We start from the raw sequence: 13,428 nt of genomic DNA, 5'->3' as shown, positions 1-13,428 counted from the left end.
TAGCCTCCAGAGTTTTGTATGGCCTTCCAGGAATATTGAAGAAAATTATAAAGTCCGTCATTTTGGGATAAATTTGAGAAAGCACTGTTGAATTCTCATTCCTAAGGTCTCAAACGATACGTAAGGACCTCCTGTAGCCCGCAGTGAGATTGATTTACCTTGGTTTGGTCCCCAAACCTTAGCCTCCAAGGTTTTGTATGACGCTTCCAGGAATATTGAAGAAAATTATAAAATCCGTCATTTTGGGATAAATTCGAGAAAGCACTGTAGAATTCTCATTCCTAAGGTCTCAAACGATACGTAAGGACCTTCTGTAGACCACAGTGAGATTGATTTACCTTGGTTTGGTCCCCAAACCTTAGCCTCCAAGGTTTTGTATGACACTTCCAGGAATATTGAAGAAAATTATAAAATCCGTCATTTTGGGATAAATTTGAGAAAGCACTGTTGAATTCTCATTCCTAAGGTCTCAAACGATACGTAAGGACCTCCTGTAGCCTGCAGTGAGATTGATTTACCTTGGTTTGGTCCCCAAACCTTAGCCTCCAAGGTTTTGTATGACACTTCCAAGAATATTGAAGAAAATTATAAATCCGTCATTTTGGGATAAATTTGAGAAAGCACTGTTGAATTCTCATTCCTAAGGTCTTAAACGATACGTAAGGACCTTCTGTAGACCACAGTGAGATTGATTTACCTTGGTTTGGTCCCCAAACCTTAGCCTCCAAGGTTTTGTATGACACTTCCAGGAATATTGAAGAAAATTATAAAATCCGTCATTTTGGGATAAATTTGAGAAAGCACTGTTGAATACTCATTCCTAAGGTCTCAAACGATACGTAAGGACCTTCTGTAGACCACAGTGAGATTGATTTACCTTGGTTTGGTCCCCAAACCTTAGCCTCCAAGGTTTTGTATGACACTTCCAAGAATATTGAAGAAAATCACAAAATCCGTCATTTTGGGATAAATTTGAGAAAGCACTGTTGAATTCTCATTCCTAAGGTCTCAAACGATACGTAAGGATCTCCTGTAGCCTGCAGTGAGATTGATTTACCTTGGTTTGGTCCCCAAACCTTAGCCTCCAAGGTTTTGTATGACGCTTCCAAGAATATTGAAGAAAATCACAAAATCCGTCATTTTGGGATAAATTTGAGAAAGCACTGTTGAATTCTCATTCCTAAGGTCTCAAACGATACTTGAGGACCTCCTGTAGCCCTCTGTGAGATTCGTTTACTTCAGATTGATGCATGCACCTCAGCCTCCAAAATTTAGTAGTTAGCCTCCAAACTTGCATGCAAGTTGATTCAGTAAAATTTAAATTCGTATATTTAACGCTTTCCAAGAGGTATACTTAAAGTTTTTATATGATACCCGATTGGAAATAATTAAATAATTAATTTCCAATTGTTAGTTTTTCATTAAAAGGCCCTAAAACCTTAGCCTCCAACAATTTGTAGTTAGCCTCCAAGGAACCTTACAACAGCACATTATTTTTGGAGGCTAAATGGAGGCTAACTACAAATCGCCGCCATTTTAGCCGGTTGCGGCATGAATCGGCGTGGCGATTTTTAAGTACGTCTCTTTAAAAAAAATCTCGTTTTTTAGTGATATTTTCAAGTCATTTAAGGAAGAATGTTTTGAATTTCGCAAGAAAAATCTAATGAACTTCTCCAGTTTCTCTCCAATTAGTTTTTCTGAAATATTCATTTGGAAATTATTATCGGATTTTCCACGGGAACTACTTTGAGGGTTTGATAAATCTTTGGAATTACTAACAGAAGCTTGTTTGAAAAGAAGAAAATTGTTTGGAATTTCGGAATTTCGGAATTTTCACGAGGAATTGTTCTCAACTTCTACAGGAAAATCTTCGGAATATACAAGGAAAGTTCTTGTTGAGTTTCTGTTGAGTATTCTTCGAAATTTACATAGAAAATTATTTATAATTGTAGGAGAGCACGGCTGGTATAATGCGTGCTTTAACGTTGGCTTTCTCAGTCTAGAATAATTAAGACGGCTAGTTTGTCATGGTCAACGATAAAACAGTAAAATCTTAAGAATTTCCGCGGAAAGGGAAATTCTCCGGAATTTAAAAGAGAACTTCTTTAGAATTTACGCGGAGGATTGTTCAGAATGTAGATTTCAATAAAAAAAAATCTTTTGATTTCAACTTAAATTTTTTTGATTTCTACGAAAAATTCTTTGTACAGTAGACATTTGATAACTGAAAATTATTTAACTGCGATGTATATAAATGAATGCAATATATGTAAATTGATGGAAAAATTAAATCCAACTACCTAAAGTGCTATTTTGGACCTTTCTTAAGTGATTGTTTTCGTTACCTTCTTCAATGCATGAGAAAAGAATCATCACTGCTAGGGGGATTAATCAAGGTTTTTCATCGTTTCATGACAATTAAAAGTAATAAAACACTCTTTGTCTTTGAAACTGGATGGATTTCATTTGTTATTCTTCATTATTAGCCGGATTTTCAAAGGTGCCCACAACCGATCCACAAAACTGAAGTGCCCAAAATGCCAAATTTACGAAATCGTCAATAAAATGTTTCAAATCGACGGAATCAAACTAATCAAACTTCTCTAGTAGTAAGCTTGTACATCTAGCTTTCGATTGGTATAAAAATATAGACATAATATCAATTAGAACCAAAGTTATGGACAAAACTCAAAAGGTTGCCCACAACCGAACCTCCTCTCCTAAGCATGCTGGGGACCACTGGTATAGATGGTATAGAAAATGATGATAAATAAAATCGCCAATTTCGGCACGTCGTACTTTATTGATCTCTCCAAACAAAAAAATGCTTCCAAATTGTTCGCGAGCAGCATGATTTAATTTATGGTTAGTGATGCTACCAAAATGTTTTGAGCACACCGGCGACACTGGGACGCGGATGTCTCAATTCCCACGAAATCGAGCCCATTTTTCCCCTTCTGTGTATTGGCCAGTTGAATTTTATATCATTTGTTATGCCATTGGAGAATTATTCTCTGTAGCTGTTCACACGATGCTGTAACAATGGGATGGAGCTGTTCGTAATTATTCCACCAGGGTGTCGGTTTCTCGGGATTGTGGAGGAAATATTTCCGACCAAACATCCAGAAAATTCTGGGAACCGATTGAATGAGCTTCGCACGATGTCTGCGATGGTTTTCTTTGATTGAAGCGATGAAATGTGACACATGAAATGTAAAGTATGTTGAAAACGCTCATGGAAAATTGAAAATTTTCCATTTTACAATCAAACATTGGAAGAAATCAGAGTGAAAGTGAATATAGTCCGTAAGTAAATATAAAATTCCAATAAAAAATATTGAGGAAAAATATTGAAATTTTTCATTAACATACCATACTGATTTATAGAACGAAAAGATAAAGCACATTTTTCATTACAAAGCAAAGTTGCACTATAACTATAATTTATTTTTAAAAACCCTCACCTATCGGTAGATGGTGCCTTTCTCGTACTTAATAAAAATTAGTATTTTGGTCATAACTTTTGAGGCCATAGTCCGACCCAACGATATGGAACTCCGGGCTTTCCATTAAAAGTTTATTTTTACTACAGTATTACTAATAGGTGAATCAATGTGGGTTTTACTTTTTAAGTCCGCAACTGGGGCATACCAATTCTACAGCTCGGTGTTCATCAAGCACTTCCACGGTTATTAACTTCAAGAATTCTAAGCCATTGTAAATCGATTTTTAATTTTTGTTTTGTCAAAAGTTTTGAACTATTTATGATTTTTTGTTTTCCTGGGCTCTTTAGAAAATTTTATATTACATTTAAACATTAATTTTAGGTTTTGTAATTTTTTTGCATATTTTTTTTATTAACCATTATATATTTTACCATGGAGAATACCTGATTTATTATGGAGATTTTATTGTGCTGCCTTGAATGATGAAGACAGTGAGTTCTTTGAATTCTTATTTAAATGTTTTCTTCTACTCGTCACCGACATATTCATTTCAAACGAGAGGTTGTCAGTTGTCAAAACTGAAAACTGATAAGCTACACAGAACCGGATATAGATATTGGAAATTAACTGTTTATTAACGAGAAAATTATTTCCATTAGCGAACAAGAAGTGATGCAGTTTAAAATTGCAAATGTATTGCGCTAGGTTATAAAACGCTAACCTGTTATATGAAGCTATAAATAAGCATTATACGAACTTAAATGCCTAAATCTACAAAACAATTTTGGTTGTCTCCAACACATTTTTAAAACTAAATCTTTCACATGCTGTGTATGTGGCCATTTCCTGCAAATTAAGAAATCAATTTTAATTAAATCTTGTGGTTCTTTAATTTTAGGTGACGAACTAATAGATTATCAACATTTAATCAACATAATGAAGAGTAAAACAAATCTCTATTTTATGTTAGCTAACTAGACTGACATGATCACCACTAATAAATGTCAATGAACATATCCCAAGACTCAATGCCGAACAGACGAAGGCAGGGGAAGAGGCACCGAGGCGAAACGACTTTCGGGTATTCACTTACATTTACCATGTTTGAGATAGCCTTACCCTCAAACTGCCGGGACGAATCTTGACAACCTAAAATAGCTCGTTCTCGGCCAATTTTTAACTAAATTGCAAGCGGTTTCAACTGTGATTAAGGGGAATAGTAATTTCAGCATGTAGAGGGGTAAAATGCTCAGGATGACCCTCCCTCTTTTAGAGGGGGGAGTTTTGAAGTGTGGCATAAGTCATTTTTTGAGCAAATGTTTAGTATTTCGAATTTTTTAACGTCGTGACAGGTGTTTTAGCATATGTAATTAATGATAAATGTGAATGGTTGACAACAATGGTCAAATAGACATAAACTGACCTACGGATGACTTTCGAATAGGTTCCGGAAACCCGGAATATCCGGTACAAAAAACCAGCATAGAATCACCGAACATATCGGTCTTCCAACACCTCAAACTTCTCAGAATCTCATAGGTAACTTAGAAAACGCCATAGTTTCTTGGTAGGGTAAAACTGGCCATTTGATGGCCACGGAACAGGTTCCGGAAACCCGGAATTTTCGGTAAAAAATGGCCAACATAGAACAACAAAACAAATTAGGCTTCCGACACCTCAAACTTCTCTGAATCTCATAAGTAACTTAGAAAACGTCATAGTTTTTGAGTAGGGTAGAACTGACCATGCAATGGCCACGGAACAGGTTCCGGAAACCCGGAATTTCCGGTAAAAATGGCCAACATAAAACTACAAAACAAATTAGGCTTCCGACACCTCAAACTTCTCTGAATCTCATGAGTAACTTAGAAAACGTCATAGTTTTTCAGTAGGGTAGAACTGGCCATGCAATGGCCACGGAACAGGTTCCGGAATCCCGAAATTTCCGGTAAAAAATGGCCAACAAAAAACTACAAAACAAATTAGGCTTCCGACACCTCAAACTTTCCAAAATCTCATAAGTAACTTAGAAAACGTCATAGTTTTTCAGTAGGGTAGAACTGGCCATGCAATGACCACGGAACAGGTTCCGGAAACCCGGAATTTCCGGTAAAAATGGCCAACATAAAACTACAAAACAACTTCTCTGAATCTCATAAGTAACTTAGAAAACGTTATAGTTTTTCAGTAGGGTAGAACTGGCCATGCAATGGCCACAGAACAGGTTCCGGAATCCCGAAATTTCAGTAAAAACGGCCAACAGCAAACTACATAACAAATTAGGCTTCCGACACCTCAAACTTTTCAGAATCTCATAAGTAACTTAGAAAACGTCATAGTTTTTCAGTAGGGTAGAACTGGCCATGCAATGACCACGGAACAGGTTCCGGAAACCCGGAATTTCCGGTAAAAATGGCCAACATAAAACTACAAAACAAATTAGGCTTCCGACACCTCAAACTTCTCAGAATCTCATAAGTAACTTAGAAAACGTTATAGTTTTTCAGTAGGGTAGAACTGGCCATGCAATGGCCACGGAACAGGTTCCGGAATCCCGAAATTTCCGGTAAAAATTGGCCAACATAAAACTACAAAACAAATTAGGCTTCCGACACCTCAAACTTCTCTGAATCTCATAAGTAACTTAGAAAACGTCATAGTTTTTCAGTAGGGTAGAACTGGCCATGCAATGGTCACGGAACAGGTTCCGGAATCCCGAAATTTCCGGTAAAAAATGGCCAACATAAAACTACAAAACAAATTAAGCTTCCGACACCTCAAACTTCTCAGAATCTCATAAGTAACTTAGAAAACCCCATAGTTTTTCAGTAGGGTAAAACTGTCCATGCGATGGCCATGTAACAGATTCCGGAAACCAGGAACAAAAGGCCGACATAAAACTACCCTCTCAAAATCTCATGAGTAATCTAGAAAACGCCTTAGTTTTTTGGTAGGGTAAAACTGGCCGTGCGATGGTCATGGAACAGGTTTCGGAAATCCAGAATTTCCGGTAAAAATTGGCAAACATAAAACTACAAAATAGATTAGGCTTCCGACACCTGAATTAAAATTTCGTTAAATTTGTAACTGGCTGACTTTTTTTTTCAATTGACTTATCGCTTGACTGATTATTCCCTCAAATTGAAGTTCTTACTACTGACGCCAATTTATAAATGAACCTTCTTTTTTTTTCTTCTTCGTTTATCATGAGGCTATACGATGATAAGTTTATGCTCAGGGAAGTCGAGACAATTTCCAATCCGAAAATTGTCTAGACCGGCACCGGGAATCGAGCCCAGCCACCCTCAGAATGGTCTTGCTTTGTAGCCGTGCATCTTGCCGCACCACTAAGAAGGGCCCCAATGAACCAAAAACGCTAAAAATGCTGGTGCTCGGATAAGATGAATGAATTTTTGTTGCATCTTTATTTATTTATTTATGGTGTACATCAACAGATTGTTCGTAATCCTAATGATGATTTAAAACTAGTATGGTCATTACAATAATAACTTATTAACAAAAAAGTAAAAACACAACGAAAAATAAACTTGTCATGGGACTTAAATACACTTATCTAGCATATGCGCGTCAGCTACTACGACGAAAAACATTTACAAAACTACGGCGAAGCGCATCTCTTGTCAAATGGTTGTCAAATACTGATGTCACCCTATTAAACTCTCTATAGCCCGTTCAGTGCGTTGCCTAAACCATAGTTGGTGCGGCGAGGGGGAAGTCTCAACATTATGCTATTCCGCAATGGCCGATGTTGCACGTTGAGGTTAATTTGTTGCAGAATGTCTGGACAATCGATCCTTCCTTGTATAATGTCAGCGACGGTCAGTGCTCTGCTTAAGTCCCTACGAATACGCAACGGAAGAAGGTCGATCAGCTGGCAGCGATCCTCGTAACTAGGAGGCGAAATGGATCTCTCCAAGGTAGATTGCGCAATGCAAAACGAACAAAGCGGCGTTGTATTGATTCGATGCGTTCCGATCCGTTGTTGTAGTAAGGACACCAGACCGCCGAGCAGTATTGATAATTAGGTAACATATTTTTTCTCAAGGTTTCTTTTTACCCTCAAACTGCCGGGACGAATCTCGACAATTTGAAACAGCTCGTTCTCGGTCAATTTTCTACTAAAATGCAAGCGGTTACAATTGTGGTCAAGGGGAATAGTAGCTTCAGAAAGTAGATGGGTAAAATGCTCAGGATGACTCTCCCTCTTTTAGAGGGGGAGTTTTGAAGTGTCATTTTTAGAGCAAATGTTTAATATTCTGAAATCATCATCATAACGGATGTTTTAGTATAAGTAATTGATGGTCAATGTGAATGGTCGACAGCAATAGCCAAAAAGATATAAATTGACCTCCGGATGATCACCGAACAGGTTCCGGAAACCCGAAATATCCGGCATAAAAGACCAACATAGAATCACGGAATATATCGGTCTTTCAACACCTCAAACTTCTCTGAATCGCACAAGTAACTTAGAAAACGCCATAGTTTCTTGGTAGGGTAAGACTGGCCATTTGATGGCCGTGGAACAGGTTCCAGAAACCCAGGATTTCCGGTAAAAAAAACAATATAAAACAAATCAGGCTTCTGACACCTCAAATTTCTCAGATTCTCATGAGTAATCTAGAAAATGTCTTAGTTTCTTAGTAGGGCCACGGTATAGGTTCCGGAGACCCGAAATTCCCGGTACAAAAGGCCAACGTTGAACTACAAAACAAATCAGTCTTCCGATACCTTAGTTTTACCATAGTTTTTAGCATAGTTTTTTGTTAGGGTAGAACTGGACATGGGATGACCATGGAAAATGTTTGGAATCATTGGTAAAAAAGATCAACATAAAACTACAATACAAATAAGTCTTCTGACACCTCAAACTTCTCAGAACATCTTAAGTAATCCAGAAAACGTCTTAGTTCCTTAGTAGATTAAAAATGGCCAAGTGATGACAACGGAATAGATTCCAGAAGCCCGTAACAAGCAGTACAAAAAGCCATCATAGAACAACGAAATTAAGCAGTCTTCCGGCACTTTGAACTTCTCAGAATCTCATGAGTAATTTTGAAAACGCCATAGTTTCATGATAGGTTTCGGGAGCCCAAAATATCCGGTACAAAAGGCCACGGGCTATCGAAATGGGCTTTCCAGGGACTCCGAATCTTGTTCTGTGGCTATAAAATTGCCTGTAAAAGAGCAATTTGGCGTTTTCTGGATAACTCGTTAAATTTTCTAAAGTTCAAGGCGTCGGAAGACTGATTTATACAGATGTTCTATGTAGGTCTTTTTCACTGGAAATCCTGGATTTCTGGAACCTGTTCCGTGGCCATTTGAGGGGTCGATAGACTGATTTATTTTGTAGTTCTATGTAGGCTTTTTCCTGTAACGTTGAATAGATCACTGTTACTTAGTGTCTTACGAATCTACCGAACCGATCCCTAGCTAAATCCATTTTTCGAGCTAGGGCTATAAGTTGTTTTAGTTAAGGATTACGCTACCAATAGCAGTATCTGAAGTATAACTAACTTAACTTTTCGCTGAAGATGAAGGAAATTCTCTTTGCAGGACAAATGTTTTAGATGGAAATGATTTTGTACATATAGCTAAATCCCAGGTGTGGTGTTCTACTGGTGATATTGTAGAAGCAATACGAAGAGGTGGCTAGGGCTCCGATACTTGGTCAAATAACAGTATTACTGTTCTGTATTCTCAAGAAAGGATTGAATTCTTATTGATAAGGGATTGCTCTCTGTAAAGGGTCCAAATAGGCTATCATGATCCTCTTGAGAGAAAAAAACAAGAACTATGGCGAAACCGATACTGCATTGCTTATCAATAGTATTGGAGTAATTGGAGATGCACATATACATTAAGAATACGGGAAATGCTGCGATAGATCTAATAGCTGGTCAAAGTGGTACATCCGAACATACAAATTGAAGAGTGATTTATTTTGTAGTTCTACGTTGGTCTTTAGTACCGGAAAAGTAAGGTGTAAGGTAAGATAAGAGTTTGGACCTGCTTTATTGTTCTATGAACCCAGAACCTGTTCCGTGATCATCACATGCCTAGTTTTACCCTACCAAAAAACTATGGCGTTATCTGGATTACTAATGAGATTCTGAAAGGATTGAGGTGTCGGAAAACCGATAAATTCCGTTATTCTATGCTGCTTTTTGAATTGGAAATTCCGGGTTTCCAGAACTTGTTCCGTGGCCATCGCATGGCCAGTTTTACCCTATCAAGAAACTAAGGCATTTTCTAAATTACTCATGAGATTCTGAGAAGTTTGATTCGTCGGAAACCTAATAGGTTTTGTACTTTTAGGTTGGCCATTTTTTACCGGAAATTCCGGGTTTCCGGAACCTGGCCACCACACGGCCAATTTTACCCTAACAAAAACTAATGCGTTTTCTAGATTACTCATGAGATTCTGAGAAGTTTGAGGTGTCGGAAGCCTAATTTGTTTTGTAGTTTCATGTGGGCCATTTTTTACCGAAAATTCCGGGTTTTCGGAACCTGTTCCATGGTCATCGCAACGCCAGTTTTACCCTACCAAGAAACTAAGGCGTTCTCTGGATAACTTATGAGATTCTAAGAGGATTGAGGTGTCGTAAGCCAAGTTTTTTATGTAGTTTTATCTTGGCCTTTTGTACCGGAAATTCCGGGTTTCCGGAGCCTGTTCCGTGGCCATTGCATGGCCAGTTCTACCCTACTGAAAAACTATGACGTTTTCTATATTACTTATGAGATTCTGAGAAGTTTGAGGTGTCAGAAGCCTAATTTCTTTTATAGTTTTATGTTGGCCCTTTTTTACCGGAAATTCCGGGTTTCCGGAACCTGTTCCGTGGCCATCAAATGGATAGTCATACCCTACGAAGAAACTATGGCGTTCTCTAAGTTACTTATGAGATTCTGAGAAGTTTGAGGTGTCGGAAGACCGATATGTTCGGTGATTCTATGCTGGCCTTTTATACCGGATATTCCGGGTTTCCAGAACCTATTAGTAGGTCATCCGGAGGTCAATTTATGTCTATTTGGCCATTGTTGTCAACCATTCACATTGACCATTATTTACTTATACTTAAATACCTGTTATGACGTTAAAAGTTTCAAAATACTAAACATTTCTCAAAAAATGACTTATGCCACACTTCAAAACTCCCCCCTCTTAAAGAGGGAGGGTCATTCTGACCATTTTACCCATCTACATGCTGGATCTACTATTCCTCTTGATCACAGTTGAAACCGCTTGCATTTTAGTAGAAAATTGACCGAGAACGAGCTGTTTAAAGTTACCAAGATTCGTCCCAGCAGTTTGAGGGTTAACAAAACTAGACGCAAATTTATGCAGGTTAGGCGGAAAAAGTGTCAACATAATAGATAGGAGTATATGAAAAAAACCGAAATTTTCCACATTTGGATAAAACATCTAATATTTCGGCGAGACAAAACGTCCTAGCAGAACTAACATACAATGTACTACGCGTCTTCACGCACTGTACATACCAGGATGCTGATTTGCCGAAGCGTGGTGCGTTGTAAGGGTATGCGATAACACACTTTTTCCTAACGAAACGAAACGAAACGAAATTTAAAATGTCTATGTTGATTCGGATCGAAACGAAACGAAATACAGATTTACTTTCAAGACTTCGAAACGATATGTTATCAAGGTTCATTTAATTCGAAATTTTTCGAAACGAAACGAAATTCTAAATTTTTTCCGCGGAATTTTTATTTAATTGGTTTTACATTATGTACGCAATTACACTTTTTCGAAGTCAAATAACTGTTTTGCGACCAGTAGAGTTATAATAACAGAAGAGGCAGTCGGTGATAAATCATCGCATTCTCGCCGCATACCTTTGGTGCAAAGTCCAGCATTTGTGCCGCTTTCAAAGGAATTCATCGTAGAACGAGTGCTCCCGAATATGATCAATTTTATATCAGTTTTATTTCAGTAAGTATAAAAAAAAATATAGAAATTGTAGGATTTATCATATACGGATTCAAATTTCGTTTAAAACCTTAGTTCACCTAAGAATAATGTAATTATGCTGAAGCATAATATTGTATTGTCGTTGTCGGCGTGGTTTTATGATGATGATGATGATGGTCCCGCCACATACCCCTACAAAGGTTTGAGCTAGACGAGTTATCTTTTAGATAATTAATTAAGATCAATTTAATCAGATTTGCCAATAACAAAAAAAAAACGATCCGATTATTTTACAGATATAAATTGTAATACTGTCCATCGCTATACAGCAAAAAACTAAATTTAAAAAAATGAACTGCAGTTTTGATTCATCACTTAGCAAACACCGGTAGTGATACCTCGAGGTCTACAGAAATGCAAAACTTGTGATACCTCTCGCACAGATTTCAAAAGCTTCGCCAGGAACCGCTTTACGTCTTATCAACAAAACCGCATTCTACATCTCAGAAGTATTTTTCAGCATTTATTTTGACTTTCGACAACAAAACGCCTAAACTTGTGATACCTCTCCGTCGATATCAAAAGCTCGTCTTCTATCGCGTATAAAGACAATCTACCAGGTAGCCAAGGCCAATCATCTATTTCCACTCATTACTATTCAAAATTCACTTTCATCTATCCACAAACAGTTCAAAAATGTCAATGATTGGGATAAATTATAAACAACTTATATCTGTATTGCGCGCGCGAGGCTCAAACTTTTGTAGACTACACAAAAAAAAATAAATTTAAAATTACGTCAACAATATAAAATCCATCATCATCATCGAGGCGATCGTTGTAGTCAATTGATCCCTCAATAAATAAGAAATAATTCAAATTACACCTAAACAACTGGTGGTCACAAGTTCGTCAAGATTTAAAGTTAGTCAATTATAAAAACTTGTCGAGCAGCCATTCAAAAGCACCTTTGACGTGTGTAGTACATTGTCACTTAAACTGTGATAGTGTTGCTGCACGTTAGATCTGTGTAGGCATCGAATTGAATACATTTATACCCTTGAAAAACAATGAATTTTGTGAAGCATCATGTAAAAAGAAAGGCGTTCTTACTTCATCCGCGTGTCTTGTATTATACCTATGTATGTCACTTCCTCTTTCAATTCGATCACACAAATATCGAGGTAGCAAACCATTAATTACTTTAAATGAAAACCATAGTTAAATATACAATTCTTTGCTTCACTGACAGCCACTGCAAGGCGTCCAACAAAAATGTTGAGGAAGTGAACCTATTGCATCTCAAAATCAAACGCATTATTTTATTTTGCAAACGCTGTAATCTCGATATTTGTGTTTCACTAGCCAGAAAAAGGATGGAAGGGCAAAAGTCGAGATGAGGGGAGATGATTGATTTATACAAATATATTTTACTAGCAATCGTTAAATCTTTTTTCAATCGGCATAATATTCCGTACTTCTTGGCAATTTTCTTGATGACATTGTCAATATGGGTACCAAATTTTAGCTTGTCATCAATAATCACGCCAAGATATTTAATTTCCCGCACGCGATCAATCGAATCGTATCATCATCCATTACAACAGAGACGTCTGCATTTAATCGATTCCGTGAAATTACCATGAACTTGGTTTTACTAATATTTAATTTCAACTGTTTGTATTTCAACCATCTACTTAGAGAACGTAAATCTTCATTCAAGTGTTGGACGGCATCATCTAAATTCTTAGCTGCAATGAATATAACGGTATCATCAGCAAACAGATTTATGTCACAAAATCGTAAAACTCGCCGCATGTCATTGATGTACATAATAAATAAAATGGGCCCTAATACACTTCCCTGTGGCACGCCGAGAGTGTTCTCCACGGGACTCGAAACAAAATCATTAAAGGCAGTCCGTTGAGTTCTGTCAGCCAAATAGCTTTCAAACCATTTGTATGCAGAACTCGAAATTCCAAAGCGCTTGATTGTTTTCAACAACAAGGGCCGAGAAATTGTCTCAAA

This window comes from Armigeres subalbatus, chromosome 2 (assembly GCF_024139115.2).
Source record: "Armigeres subalbatus isolate Guangzhou_Male chromosome 2, GZ_Asu_2, whole genome shotgun sequence".
Classification (NCBI taxonomy): domain Eukaryota; kingdom Metazoa; phylum Arthropoda; class Insecta; order Diptera; family Culicidae; genus Armigeres; species Armigeres subalbatus.
The sequence above is the reverse complement of the archived record's forward strand: the minus strand, read 5'-3'. Positions refer to the sequence as shown.